Genomic DNA, 15,469 nt, shown 5'->3' on the forward strand with positions numbered 1-15,469 from the left:
GCCTCAAACTTAGAGCATCTAACTCTGATCTTGGCCACTTCAGTCATTTCTTTGCTCTGAATTTAATATGCGCCATGGTCACATGATCATTCAGGTCCCAACCTCCTTCATACACCCACTGACTGCACAGTTTGGCCAGTGAGTGTTTTTATTGTTTCTTTAACCGGAGAGCAGATGTGGGTAGAGTAGCTGCATCCAAAGTAAATGTTGCGTAAAAATTTAGGATTCCCTATATTTGACATTGACAGCTAAAATAAAACAAATGAGAATAAAAATGAAAAAAAAAGAACAACTGATCAATTGTGTGTCTCTGGGGATCCCAGTGCATGATTTTATGATATGATTATGATTGTAATAGGATTCAGAGTGAGGGAAAACCTCATCGTGGCCAAAAAAAAAAAAAAAAATTAGGGCAAATGTACACCTGCTGATCTCACTGAGGTACCAATTTACTGATCAGTGGGTGGGTTAGCAGGTGAGGAGCACGAGTGGCCCAGAAAACTTTCAATATGATTATAATTGCTTGAGTAAAATTGGCAGAAAAAGAAAGAAGGGGGGGGGGGGACAAATCAAAAACCAACAAGCTGGCTTTGGTACAGTATAGGGAGAGTGTACATGACGGTCTGGTTTGTTTAGCGAAATTGATTTAACTGATTTGTTTATTAAAGCATGCAACATATGCGAACCCGAGGCGACCTGTGTTTTGCTCCCTATAATGGCAGATAATTAAATTATGATTATGCTCCTTCTGTGGAGCATGTTCTCACAGACAGGGAACATTGAAAAAGAAGGGGGGGGGGGAGTACATCGCTCTTGGACGGCCGCTAATGGTTCTTTGCGCAATTATCTCTGACCAAAGAGTCTCGATTAAATGTCGTAATTTTCCATAAAAGCACATGTATCGGGCATAAAAGGCTAGCTTGAAAAGAAAAACGAAGAAATGAATGGAGAGAAGAATGTGAAATTATCCACTTTAAAATCTAATGGCATTTTCCTTTTCATCTGCGGCTGATTAAACCTCCGCTGTAAGACGTGGACGCGCGCGTCTCCACTTATCGCTTGCGTTCACGCGCGTCTCAGCGGCGCAGGTGGGCTGCGTGCGTGCACGCGTACGGGCAGGTGTGTGTGCTGGCCAGCGGAATCACAGAGGGTGAGAATCGTGCACTATCCTCCGATAGTTCTGCGGCTATTTTCCCTCTAATAAGCCGCTCTGCACGCTGGACGCTCGCCTTGGCTTTTAGCATCAGCCCGAGGAGAGGGTGGCACGGGAGTGTTTTTGAACACTTTTTAGTCTTTCTTCAAAAAGACACAGCCCCCTTTTTGCTGAGTCGTTTTATTCTCCTCCTTGTGGGCTATTCACGGCCCAAAATGCATGCTGTCCATTCTTCCTGGCCCTGTTCACACCTCTTTTGCAGGTGAAACGCATTTTCCTCTTGACTGCAGGCTCTTAGGTGCAACCATCTTTCCCCAAAATGGAGACGCTGGAAAACTTTTAAGTTGCTCCTTTCTCAGCAGCCAGAGGGAAGAAATGCAGGAAAGCCATATTTAAAAGTTTAAAGGAGAAAGGCCAGAATGTTTTGGAAAAGTAAATAATGGCGTTGAACATAGAACAAGCTCTACAATTGCCGTTATTATCATCATTATAACTTTTTTTTTTCCAGTTGTAAAAGAGCATTTGCATTAAATGATGGACAATATAGAGTGAAGCTCCCATATAGAAAAAAATGCACTTAGAAAAGGTTATTCAAAGCTTGGGAAGCAAATCGAAACGCATTGTTTTACCAGTTCCATCTTCCCCCATCTTTTCATCACAGACAGTTGTGTTTGGCATTTAACAAAAGCTTTTAACTTTTCCATCCAGCGTAATTTCAGTGCACAATAGGACATTTTCAGACTGTAACTTTCCAATCCGTATGCACCTGAACTTTTCACGTCTTTTTGTGACAGTGGAAGATTTCTGCTTTTTACGGGAAAAATTACTGTGATCACAAATGCATTATGGTCCGCTGGGTTCGCCTGCAGCCTCCCGGGTGCCAGGATGAGAGGGCAGAGACAAGGGGGACGAGAAGATGCAGCTTTTTGTGTTTCAACCAGGCATGGACCACCAGGCCTTTCTATTGCCAGTCCTTCTCTGCATGTCAGTGAATTAGAGAAACAGACTGAAGCAAGGAAGCAATAAGTTTCTATTATATTTAATTGGATTTCACTTTTTAGACATCAGGTCATCACTTTGAGGTTTAAGATTTCTTCTGAACGACCCGCAGCCTCACAATCTAATTTTGCACACTATACAAAATCGCTGTAAATAAATATTTCTGTAAATATAAAAGCCATTCTACGATGATATACCGGCAAATGCCGAAATTGTTTTCCCCAAATTTGCATCTAAAGACATTTTTGGGAGCCTAACGTGTAATTAACCAGAAACCAAAATAGTGGGTAAATAAAAATATATAGAAGTCATTTTTGATTTCCAACTTCCATGGCCAGATTTTTTTTTACATTTGTGAAACATGTCAGCGAGAGGCAAAGTGTTGATATGTTTCATTGCAGATGTTTTGCAGCCCTGGTGGGACGGTGCAGCAAATTCTCAGCCGTTCACATCGGATGAGCTGAATATCTGCCGCTTTTTACCCTCTTGTCAAAATTAGGAATACCGTGCTGAAAAATGACAAAAACAAAGAATATTCATTCACTTTGTCTGAAAGGCTATAATTGCTGATTTATACAATGTCCCTCATCATGTGTCTTCTGTGCACGGACCATCCTGCTAGTCTTTTTAAATTGTATCTTTATTGGAGATGAAGAGCTCAAAGAAAAATGCAGATTTGATGCATTGTATTTAAGTATCTAAAGTAGATTTGTTAATTAAGCTATGGTAAGACGATAATTCACAGCAATCATCTCTGCTGGTGACAGAGTATGAAAGCATCTTTACTTGGCTTCGTAGGAACCCTTTCATTTATGTTCTCTGGTTGTCGCACTTGTTTTTCTTGATGTACATCATGGAAGGTCATGGATGAGGTGCAGACTTCACTGGACACTTCTCCTGAAATTTATTTCAGGAGAAGTGTCCAGTGTCCACAAATTTAATCTGGATTAAATTTGTGTCCATCAGGACCATCCATTGTCTAAACCTGTTTATTCTTGGAGCGTCGCAGGAAAGCTAGCCCCTGTTTGCAGCGATCATTGGGTTGAGACCCTGGACAGATCACCGGAGGCCGGGGGCCATCACAGGGCAACACAGAGACGAACACTCAAACCTAAGGCCAGTCTAAAGAGACCATATAACCCAACATTGACTGTTTTTGGACTGTGGGAGGCTGCGGGAGTACCCAGAGATAACTCAGGCATGCACGTAGAGAACATGCAAAGACCCCAGGAGGGAATTCAAACCAAGGACCTTCTTGCTCCAAGGCAATATTGCTACCAACTCCCCCACCGTGCAGGCCCCATCATAAACAATGCAACCATCATTATCACCATTCTCCTTTTTAAACAATAGGTATGCTACTGATCACAGAGTGACAGTTTCACCAGAACTTGCAGAATGTAAAGGAGAATTTTTTTCAGATCTTCTAGGGTACTTTCCAGATCTTGTAGAAAACATTCCTGGAACTCATGGGGTACTTTCTGGAACATATCCTTAACAAAAAGGTACTTTGTTGGGCACCATTACTTAACTTGCAGCAGACTGTCCAGAACTCACTAGTTATTTTCCCAGACACAGAGGTTGGTTTCCATGACCTCACAGGATATGCTCCAGCATTTGCAGATCATCCTAGAATTTACCAGTTACTTTCTAGTATTTACATGTTACTCATAACTTTCCATAACTTACATTCTGCAACTTTCAGGTTACCCTCCTGGAGCTTGCAGGTTACTTTTCAGCAACGTACAACGTATTCTCTGGTACTTCTTTATACTTTACAGGTAACTCTCGCAAAACCCATTGTTGTTTCAGGTTATGTTCTAGACCTACAGGCTGTGTTCCTAGAATTTACACATTTTTAACTAGCAGGGGCCTCATTTATAAAATGTTGAGTAGAATCCGTACTAAAAGTTTACATACACCCAAAAAACAAAAATTGCTTAAGGCAACAAAAAAAAGTGATGTATAAAACCATGCACATGCACACCAGCACGCAGTTTTGTTTTCTGCCTGTTGCTCTGTCAGTGTCAATGTCTTCATCTTTTTGTGGCGAGCTATACGTTTTTGATTTAATTAGATATTTTAAATCACCATGCCACTTCCAGAATCCCGCCTGTACCTTGGTCCAGCATCAAGACCTCAAACATTGACAGAAGAATCCAGCCAGAAATTGGACCAAGTAGACCAGGGGTGTCCAGCTCCCGTCCTCGTGAGCCGGTGTCCTGCAACGTTTAGATGTGTCCCTGGTCTGACATGCCTGAGTCAAACAATCAGTTAATTAGCAGGACTCTGAAGAACCTGACTGCATACTGAGGAGCTAATTGTGCTATTTGATCCAGGTGTGAGGGGCCAGGGAAATCTCTAAAAGTTTCAGGACACAGGCTCTCCAGGACTGGAGCTGGACACCCCTGAAGTAGACTATCGCTCTAAAAACACTGCTGTCTTGTACGGGTGGATCCAGCAGCAGGATGAGGCCAAGGACTTGTATGACCATGAAATTGAGATCTTGCCTTCTCCACTGCTGTTGGGGGAGATGGAGTGTACATTTAGGGGATCTAAGCTGGTGTTGGCACCACCAGGTTTCAGACTGAGATGCTTTCAAAGGGCATTCCAGTCAATACACTACTCCTACTCTCTTGGACCAGTTTTCCGCCCTGAGCTGAGGACGCTGGCAAAGCCACTCCTCCTTCCACCCTCTGCTCCAACTTTCTCCACCCACTGTATCAGTACCTCCTTATTCCTCATCTTCCTACTGTATAGAACAGCCTCCACGTCCTCAGCTACCAAGGCTTCCATGGTCTCGTCTGCCTCAGCAGCCCCCAATGTCCACAGAAGTAGAAAGTCCCACTGAACAGCTTTCAGTCTCAGCCCCACGATATTCATCTCCTGCCCAGTCATCATCATCGTCTCATCATCATCTGCACCTCCCCTTCAGCTTTCTACTGCTCAATTTAAGCCTCATGCCCCCCTTTCCAAATCCTCAGGATGTCAAGGACAAACCGCCTCCCATTCCTCATCCTTGGTTCTCTAAAGGTGGTCGAAAACAAACTGCTTCACGGTCCTGAAGCTCGACCTACTCTTGATGATCAAACACGTATAGTAAAATATTTAAATATCTATACATACGATGTACCTCCTTGATGGTTTTTTTGGGGTGTATGTTACGACAGTGGAGCAAGAGTTAGGGAGGTCGTCCTGTAACAGGCGAGTTGCTGGTTTGATCCTCCTGCCCGACCGTCTCAGTCGTTGTGTCCTTGGGCAAGACATTTGACACGCACCGCCTGCTGGCTGTGGTCAGAGGATGGCGCTACTACTAACATACAGTAGCTCACCACCGTCAGGGTGTGAATGATGTTGTCAGACTTGATAAAGCTCTATACAAGTACAAGACATTTACTATTTTAATTTACAGCAATCTATGGTAGCAGCACCATTCTCCAATAAGAGAGTAAATCATTCTATCAAAAAATATATTGGCTGATTATCGTGAAATGATTGGTCTGTGAGGCAGACACCCCGTCAACTTTTAAGACTAGGCTTAAAACTTTCCTTTTTCACAAAGCTTCTAGTTAGAGTGGCTCATGTTACCCTGAGCTATCTCTATAGTTATGCTGCTATAGGCTTAGGCTGCTGGAGGACATCAGGGTCTATTTCTCTCACTCTGCTGAGTTCTCCTACTGCTCTCCAATCTGCATTGCTTGTTGTTATTTTATCTTTTACCTTTTTTGTTCTCTGTCATTTTTCTCTTCATAGAAGGTACACCTGGTCTGGCATTCTGTTAGCTGTGACATCATCGGGGGAGGCAGATCATCCACTATTACCATCTAACATAGAAAGTACTCCTGGGTCAATGTGAGCTTCTGTGCTTTCTGTGTCTCTGCTCTGTCTTCTCTAAGCTCCAGTGGGTGGAGGCAGATGAGCGTTCACACTGAGCCTGGTTCTGGTTCTGCTGAAGGTTCTCCTCCCTGTTAAAGGGGAGTTTTCCTCTCCACTGTCGCTTCCTGCATGCTCAGTATGAGGGATTGCTGCAAAGCCATCAACAATGTAGACGACTGTCCACTGTGTCTCTGCTCTGTCTTCTCTAAGCCCCAGTGGGTGGAGGCAGATGAGCGTTCACACTGAGCCTGGTTCTGGTTCTGCTGGAGGTTCTCCTCCCTGTTAAAGGGGAGTTTTCCTCTCCACTGTCGCTTCATGCATGCTCAGTATGAGGGATTGCTGCAAAGCCATCAACAATGCAGACGACTGTCCACTGTGGCTCTACGCTCTTTCAGGAGGAGTGAATGCTGCTTGGAGAGACTTGATGCAACCTGCTGGGTTTCCTTAGAGAGGAAACTTTCTCACCAATCTGTATAATCAATTGAGATGACATGTGTCATGAATCGGCGCTATATGAATAAAATTGAATTGAATTGATTATCTCATGTAACGTAAATAAAGCTTTCCACACTGAAACGCTACCCACCTGCCGCTGCTTGCGACAGCTACTTCATTACCCGAGGCAGCAGCAGTACGTCCAGCCTTCTTCTGAAGCTTCCTAAGCCAGGAAGGTCCGATGGAGCAGCAGACCTTTATTCTGAAGCATCGCCAGAGGGTTTCACGGTCAGCGTCTGGTGACCAAAAAAAATCTGTTGCTTTACGGCGTTTAATTGTCAGTAAAACTTTAACGGCAACAAAGCACACATGGATGCTGAGGATAGCAGGGACTTCATCCAGCATAATGACTGATGGAGACACTTCATTGGGAATATTTAGAACTATTTACATTCTGTGAAAAATCTATTGTGTTAGCTGTAAAATAACAACCCCAAGTTGAAATAAATCGAAGGTGTGTGTGCTTGAACGTCAGAACAAAAGAAAACGGAATATTGTGTACTGACCTTTAATCATAACATCTATGGCAGTCACATTTATTATGCTCAGGGATCACAGCCTATGAGAAAGCCATAGACTCTGGTGTCTAAATACGGTTTAGCTTGTATCATGTGACTCAAATCAGTGGTGTGATCAGTGGAGGAATGTTTTATGTGTTGGATGGCGGTATTTAAAGTTTTGCCTGATGGACCCGACCAATTTTAAACGTCGTCTGCGGTCCTTGCACTTAGAGACAAATGGAGAATGAATGGAGGTGAGTAGATCATGATTATGATCATGATTATGATCATGATAATGTGAAGCAGCCGGGGCAAAAGACCGTGGAAGAGAAACTAATTTACATGAAAAGAGATTAACTGAGATACATAGAAACTACCTAAGCAGGGGGAAAAATCTTACGTATAACAGAAATAACACTCAAAGTACAAAGAACAGAAACCAAGCATAAACTAAGAAACTAAACAAATAAAGCAGAACTGGTTGAAAAAAAGAGAACAAAAATAAAAAAAAAACAGAAATAAAAAAAAGAGATAAACTAAAACCCAAATATGTGGAGATCATGACAGTAACATGTAACTTAGATTTGAAGTTCTCTCTGCATACTGTGGATGGAAAGCACAAAGTGAGAATAATGGCCACATTTGTGGCACATGGCTGAAATAAAGCGGAATAAAGAAAACACATTGGCTCCAAGAATGAAGCCATGAATTAAAAGGTTGGGAGCAAAGGACAAATGTGAGTACGATCAAAGCATTAGTGTTTGGCATGAAGGAATTCAATTAGAGGCATAATTAACTGTCAGACGTTGCACAATCCTTAAATTCAAAGTTGCTTGTTACTGTTCTAAAAACAACTTTATTTTGTAATAATTACCCAAACATGTCCAACACAGTTGTTTCTTTCTAAAATATTGTGGAATAAAAGTTTATGAATGAAAGAATAGTAATTATGAATTGATTCATCGAAGTATTTGATTTTATAACATTTAGGGGTCACTCAGTCTGAAATGTTTGGCCTTATTCTAATAAAAAAATTAAAGGAGAGAGTGTGACGTCTTGTTGCCCTGCATATAGGAAAAATAAGAAATGAATCATTGCAAGGTGAAATTTCATGTCTAACACCTCAAACACACATTGGAGCAAACAGTTTCTGGAATAAAACACACATTAAACAATAAGAAGAAGCTGACTTTGTGTCAAAGTCTGTAGAAATGCACACATTGACACAAACACAACTCTGAATAAGATGCAATCAAATAAATTACAGGAGCGTGCTGATGTATAATGTCTAATAATCTGCTCTTTGTGTCCAAGCTGAGTGCGTGGGGGTGTTCATAAAGAATATTTCAGTCAGTGCGAAGGTGATATAAAAAGGCACGTAAATGAGAATAAATCTGATGCAGCATCAGCTTTTCTGTTTTCCTCTCCCAGACTTTTGACGGCGCTCAGATTCCAGCGTTGTGACAAGAGCCAGAATAAAAGACAACACCTGTTCCAGGAATGTCTTTTATGGAAATTTGCTCCGTTTTCCAGCAAATCCGATCCACGCGTCAACATCATCACAGGGATCAGGAGCTGCATCTTCTCCAGAAGCCAGGAAAGATTCTGCTGCTGACTGATTGAAAGAAAACATCTGTGCATTTTTTTCAGAAAAGCATCATTAATTTCCACTTCTTTCTCAATTAAATGTCTGCATTCTCTCCAGCCGTCTGTTATTTCATTTAGATAACTCCTTTTATATATATATATATATATATATATATATATATATATATATATATATATATATATGCGTGTGGGTGTGCGTGTGCCTCGTCTGTGTGATTGCCTTTAATAGAGCCCTCCTGCTAAATGTTCAACATTTTCAATTATCTTCTGGCATAATGTTAGATTTGGGGGGAAAGGAAGGATAGGTGTTGTTGTTTTTTTGCTGAGGATGTTCCTATATGCACACATATTCCTATTTTTGCTTTTTTGTCACACGTTTTGGATCATCAAAAAAAATTATTTACCCCAAGTAAACAAAACAAAATACAGTTTTCATTTATTAAGGGAGAAAAATCTCTTCAAACTTTGTTTTCACTTTTCCAGTTGGTGCTTGCTGCTGCCCTATGTACTGGCCGTATGTTCAGATTTTGCTTTGATGTTTAAACATTTTGTCCTTTTATTGAGTTTTTCCTTTTATTATTACCAAAACTGTGTCAGGGTTTGGTCTGTGACTTGTGGACTAGAGTGCAGGCAAGAGACTTGGTAAAGCAAGATAGATTAAGGTGATTTAATGAAATAATAAAAATGAAAAGGCTTACAGGCAGACAGAGGAAAACAGGAACCAGGAACACGACACAATGGAGACCAGAACCAGGAGAACCTGACGGCTAAGCTAAGCTGACTGGATCAATAGGGGAGCAGACAGAAGGGAAGATAGGTGGAGCAATTAAGCGAAGGTGAAACGTTTAGAGGTAATTAGGCAGAGGAAGAGAGAGAGCAATGATGTGGCAGAGACAGAAGCGGAGCAGAACTTAACAGGAATGCATGAAACCAGAAAAGGAAGAATAATTTAACAGCTAAACTGAGAACGGGCAGGCAGGAAAACAGGAATGAAACAGAACCACGAATTAACCACTAACATAAATAATGAACAGAAAACTTAACTAATGACAGAAACAAGAATCTACAGATAGTAACTAATACTTAAAGAAGCGCAAAACACAAACATACTGCATTATCCCCAGGGAGCTAAAACAATAATAATCTAACCACTTTATTTTATTCTGTTCACTGACAAACAGTGAACAAAATAAAATAAGAAACGGTCTTTTGTGTCAAAATGTCCGATATGTACATTTTGCATCTGTGAGGGTAGGCATACCTATGTCTTAAAATAAAAATTGATTAGATAGGTTCCTTTTGTTTATCTGCTGGCTGGTGCATTTCCCATATCTTAAAGGGACTGCAGAGGCCTAGGAACTTTGGGTTTCAGCACTTTTGAGAAGATGAGAAATTCTTTTTATTGCCCCACAATGGGGAAACCCAGGTGTGACACAGGGGCAAATACACACACACAGAGTTACACACAATTAATAGTGATGAAAAAGAACAAGCGAGTCTAATCTCAAGTTAGTTCTAAAAAAAACACCAAGAAGGAAAAGTAAATATCTGAGTAAATATTGCACAAATATGGATAATATGGCATAAGCAGGTAAAAAAGAGATGAAATATTCAAGTTTAACTGCAGAAAACAAAATCCAGGGTATTTACTGGACTATTATAATATATTTTCTGGAAGTTTGTTCCAGATAAGTGGAGCATAGGAACTAAATGCTGCTTCTCCATGTTTGGTTCTGGTTCTGGTTCTGTAGAGTAGACCAGAACCAGAAGACCTGAGTGGCAGACATGTATGCTTTTGGGTTGTCTTTGTGTGGGTCAGGTGGTTTTCTGCTTAGCCTCCGATAAAACCCTGCAGACGCCCCTGGCTCGCCGTCACGTTTGACCGTTGGCATGATGTTCTTTTTCTGAAACGCTGCGCTAGTTTTACACCAGACACAAACTCTTCAAAACCTCCACTTTTGCCTCATCAGCCCACTGGATATTTTTTTCCAAATCATCAGTTCATCATCATGATCATCCTGTTTTTGGGTAGATGGGCCTTTGTGCTCTTTTCGGGTCAGCGGTGGTTCTGGACTTGGGACTCTTCCATGGAGGTTATATTTGCCCAATCTATCTTTGCTCTTGTTGAATTGTGACCTTTACTGTGACAAATTGGCCCTGCAGAGCTTTAGATGTTCTGGGTTCTTCTGGGACCTCCTGGATGAGTTGGGGAGCTCTTTGGGTTCTCGTTGTGGTTCTCTGGTGTCCCAGACCCTGGAATGGCTCTGTAACGCTTTCCATACAGGTATGAATGACTTTGTTTGCTTTTTGAGATTATTCTATTTAGTCTGTTTCATGTTGCCAGACAGGTTCAGAAATTATTTCTTTAATCTGCAGGAATGGCAGTGGGGCTACTGATAATTAATCCCAATGTATTGGATATCATTTCTGTTGAATAAAATTATCTGTTTTGCTCAGATTATCTTTTTGTGATAGTAAAATTATTTGATAATCAAAAATACATATTTAAGTGCAGCAATAAAGCGAAAAAAAAAAAAAAAAACTTGAAACGCTGTGAGGGGGCACATACTTGTTCACAGCACCATATCTATGAGCAATTTGAATAATTTCTCTCATTTATGTCAATCCTTGAACAAAGCCAAAAAATTGCGTGCTAAAATCATAATTTCCTCAAAAGGACACTCATCCCCGTTCTCGGCGCGTTGGTCTGCCGCTGACCCCTCCGTGTGTCTCCACGTTTTAACATAATGGCAGCAGAAACAGAGGTTGCGGCATTTCCGTGCGTATTTACGTGTTTGTGTGCAGAACAAACGGCAGACATTAGGAGAGAGCACGCCTCGGGTCCAATTCTCTCTGCGGGGTCAAAGTTTCTGCTTCACTCAGGTGAGGCACGTGAAATAATAAAGAAGAAAAAAAAAGTCAGGGACACAATTATTTTGCCATTTTTCCCCAAAAAGTAAAAGAGACCATGCTTAAAGGAAGGGCTTTAAAAGAGGTCACCTGAACTTGCCTTGCTACCCTCTCACTTTCCCAATTCAGTCAGGGGCGAACGGTCTTGGTGGGGGACTGAGCGGCTGTGCACATTACAGCCGAGTCTCAACAGCTAGAGCCAAAGCAGGCCTGTAATTTCTGCCATTTGACAGTGTGAGCTCAAAAGCAGAGTGATGGCCACTTTTCTGTTATTATTCCCTTGGCAGAGTGCTCGCTGAAGGAAACAACCGCGCTTTAAGAACACGTCCATCAGCCGCTGGCAGTATTTGGAACTGGTATTTGTAAAAAGTAACTCTGACATGTTGTATCGTTAACTTTGAAAAGCGAGCGGTGTTGCACATGTTACAGTATATAATATCCCGCCCTCCATCTGTCCCCTTCGCCTCATGCATTATATGGCAGCAGCTGCTGTTTAAAATTCTCCCAAGCTGGATTTTGTGTTTTATTACTGAGATCTATGATTGACAAACAGGCGGCTGACACTTCTCTTGTGCTGAAGACGTGCAACATCAAAAGCTGTGTACTCAGTGTGATGATTAGTCTTTCTAATCAGCCCAAAGTGCTTGCTGGAAATATTAGGGTATCTACCAGAGTAGTTGGTTTTCTTTCATTTTTTTTCTCATCTGTTTATCACTTCTACTTCCATGTTAGCAACCATCCACCTCTTGGCCCAAGCAACCTGCCACTCCTGATATTCAAGAGCATGCAGTTGTTCCTGAGGCCTAAAAAACACAAATTAAAAGCACTTCACCCCAAAGCAACATGAGATAAAAAAACAGAAAGAGTTCTTGTTTTGTTGTGTTTTTATATTTCAAATTTATAAAAATTTGGCTGGTAGGAGCTGTGCCCAGATGATCGTTGCTGCCTGTTTTAAAGGCAACCAGAGGACCGATAGGTAGAACCAACCGAGCCGTGAAGGTCATGTATGGGATGGCTGGAAGGACTCGGTTGTGCAGCAGTTAGAGAATCAAAACCATGCCAAGAATTGGACCAGTCTACGGAGAAGAACCCTCAGTTAGTCTGGGAAATGGTCATGAAAAGCATCTGAGGACTCCACAGCAAAGAGGCTTAAATCAGAGACTACCAGACTTTCGTTCAGCTCTTTCTGAAAAAGTTTCAACACCTGTCCAGGAGTCTTTGTCAGGTGTGTCCGCCTGGAAGCCCATCCTCCAAGGTGCATTCTCAGTCCCATGCAGATCAGTGACCCACCATCACTGTCCTGGGTCATCAGAAGCTGTTGCTTGGTGTGAGTGGAGGGCTTGGCCACCTGGATCATGATCAGGTGCTGATGTAATCTCTCCCCTCTCAAACAGGGGAGTTTTTCTTCCCACTGTCGCTTCATGCTTGCTCAGTATGAGGGATTGCAGCAAAGCCATGTACAATGCAGATGACTGTCCCTGTAGCTCTACGCTTCTCCAGGAGTGAATGCTGCTTGTCGGGACTTTGATGCAATCAACTTGTTTCCATATATAGGACATTTTTTGACCAATCTGTATAATCTGACCCAATCTGTATAATATGAACTTGAACTTGAACTTGACTTTGTAAAGTGCCTTGAGATGACATGTTTCATGAATTGGCGCTATATGAGTAAAATTGAATTGAATTGAATGGAATTGAACTGAATTGAATTGAATCGTGTGAAATGGTTTTTGGCACTGTTGCAAGTCCACTTGTTTTTTCTCTAAAGTCAGTGAGTCTCAGTTTTTTGGGCTTGTTTCTGAATGTAAAGTCACTTATTTGGGCTCTAAAATAAGCGTCTATAAACACGAGTAAAGAGACCTGCTCATGCTGCAACGCTACAGCCGTAAACCGACCGGCTCAAATATCCCTCCGCGTACTCACACATACCCTCTGAGACGAAGAAACAAACGAGCCGTCTCTGCTGGGAAGACAGAGTAGCTGCTGGACCACACTGCCCTCTTTCTAACATAAAGCCAAAATAAACTTCACCTTTATATTTGATTAACTTCCAGCAGAAAGCTGCAACCTCTACATTCATTTTGAATCCCCGCTCCCTCGTGAATTATCTCCACCTGGTAATAATAGCTACGCTGATATAGACTCTCGCTTTCTGATGGTTTTTTCTACTTTTTCCTTCATAGCTTCAGAAAAGCTGGACAAAATTACTTTAGATCAGAAATCCCCAATGGTATGCTTAGCTTATTTCTTATTATGAATAGAAACAATTAAGTACTGTGATTTTATTCTTCCTGTATGTTTGCTTATGTATAAAAGAAGTCTAGTGAAGGATTTACTTAACTTATTCCTTTCTTAATGTAATGCTATTCTGTTCATGCACAACACTTTGTATCGTCCTGTTACTGAAAAGGTCTATGTAAATAAACTTGCCTAACCTAAATTAAAGCAATATGTTTTGGTCAAAATAAATAATCATATTTATTTATTAGTCATCAAAGTTTTTTGTTTAATTTATTAATCATAACATATTTATTTTTTGTGATTAAGTGTTTTTGGATTTATTTATGTATTTTGTACGTTTTTAATATATAATCTTTTATGGAGCTTGAAGAAGTACACTATATTGCACATTTTAATTGTATTTATTTTCTATTAAATATCGTAGAATTGAACAAACAAGTTGTCAGTTCATTTAAGGGAAGCTCCAGCTGGCAGGGAAAATGTCAAAGTAAATCACAGGTCATCAAGTGCAACAAACTAAACTTTGTGAATAATTGTTTTAAATATCCATGATTTCCAGCATCGACTAAAATTATTGAGCAGCCCTAAACCTTTCCTGTCCTTAGAGCTGTCCTGTCTGTAGTTTGGTTTCAACTGGACCAAACTACAGACAGGATCTCGGGAGCTGCATGATGGGTAGAAGAGATTGTAATGTTAAGAAAGAGCAAAAACCTACATAGAGAAATGAAGAGAACAGGACTGAACCATGTGGTAACAAAAGAAACCAGCAGTATGGAAACCAGGGAGCTTAGCTACAGAGGAGATGTGATCAGTGACACTGGAACCGGGTGAGTTTAATCAGAGCATTGAACAGCTGCGAGAGACGACTGAACAGAGGAACTGAGGGAAGGAGACAGATTTACATAGAAGATACTGAGGCCCGTCCACTTTCTATTTTTTTGGTTGAAACAGAAAGGTTTTGTTGCATTTCTACAGAGTGTGTGCACCTCAACGGTGTGGGTTTTCTCTGACAATGGCTCGATTTGAAAACAGGTTCCAGATAGGAAGAATTCAATAACATCCTGGTCTCTGTTGTCGTGAACACAAGAAAAACACAACCTGCCAATAAGTGGTGGGAGTGGCGGCCTTGTGGTCAGAGCAGAGCGCTCTGAGAAGGTCCCAAGTACCCGGTTCAGTCCCTGCAGACTGCCAATATGGGTCCCGGAGCAAGACCCTAGCCCCAGATCGCTCCCTGGGTGCCATCCAGTGTAAGAGGGATGGGTTAAATACAGAGACAAAATGTCCCCTCTGTGGGACAAGACGAGAAAGCTGCGAAGGTCTATGAGCTTGGACGTTTGTTATAGGATTAGGATTAGTGAAGTCTTCCCCCTGGGTCCGGACACTAGTGGAAGAGGCCACAGGGGAGTGTTCCAGCTTGAACCTTCGTTTAAACTTAATTTCAAAAACCACAGGCATACTTTTATAATTTAAAGGCACCTGAAGCAACAGTTAAATCTTGTCGTGTTTACATGCATAGGGTGACAATGGCCAAACAGCCGGGAGTTCACTCTGAAACCAGTGGGTTGCCGGTTCAAACCCCTGCTCTGACTGTCTTAGTCATTGTGTCCATAGGCAAGACACTTCACCTTCCTTGCAGTGGTGGCGACCTGTCTCTCCTACTCCTATTGTCCCAGTGGAGTGCTTT

Source organism: Fundulus heteroclitus, chromosome 2 (genome assembly GCF_011125445.2).
Source record: "Fundulus heteroclitus isolate FHET01 chromosome 2, MU-UCD_Fhet_4.1, whole genome shotgun sequence".
NCBI lineage: Eukaryota > Metazoa > Chordata > Actinopteri > Cyprinodontiformes > Fundulidae > Fundulus > Fundulus heteroclitus.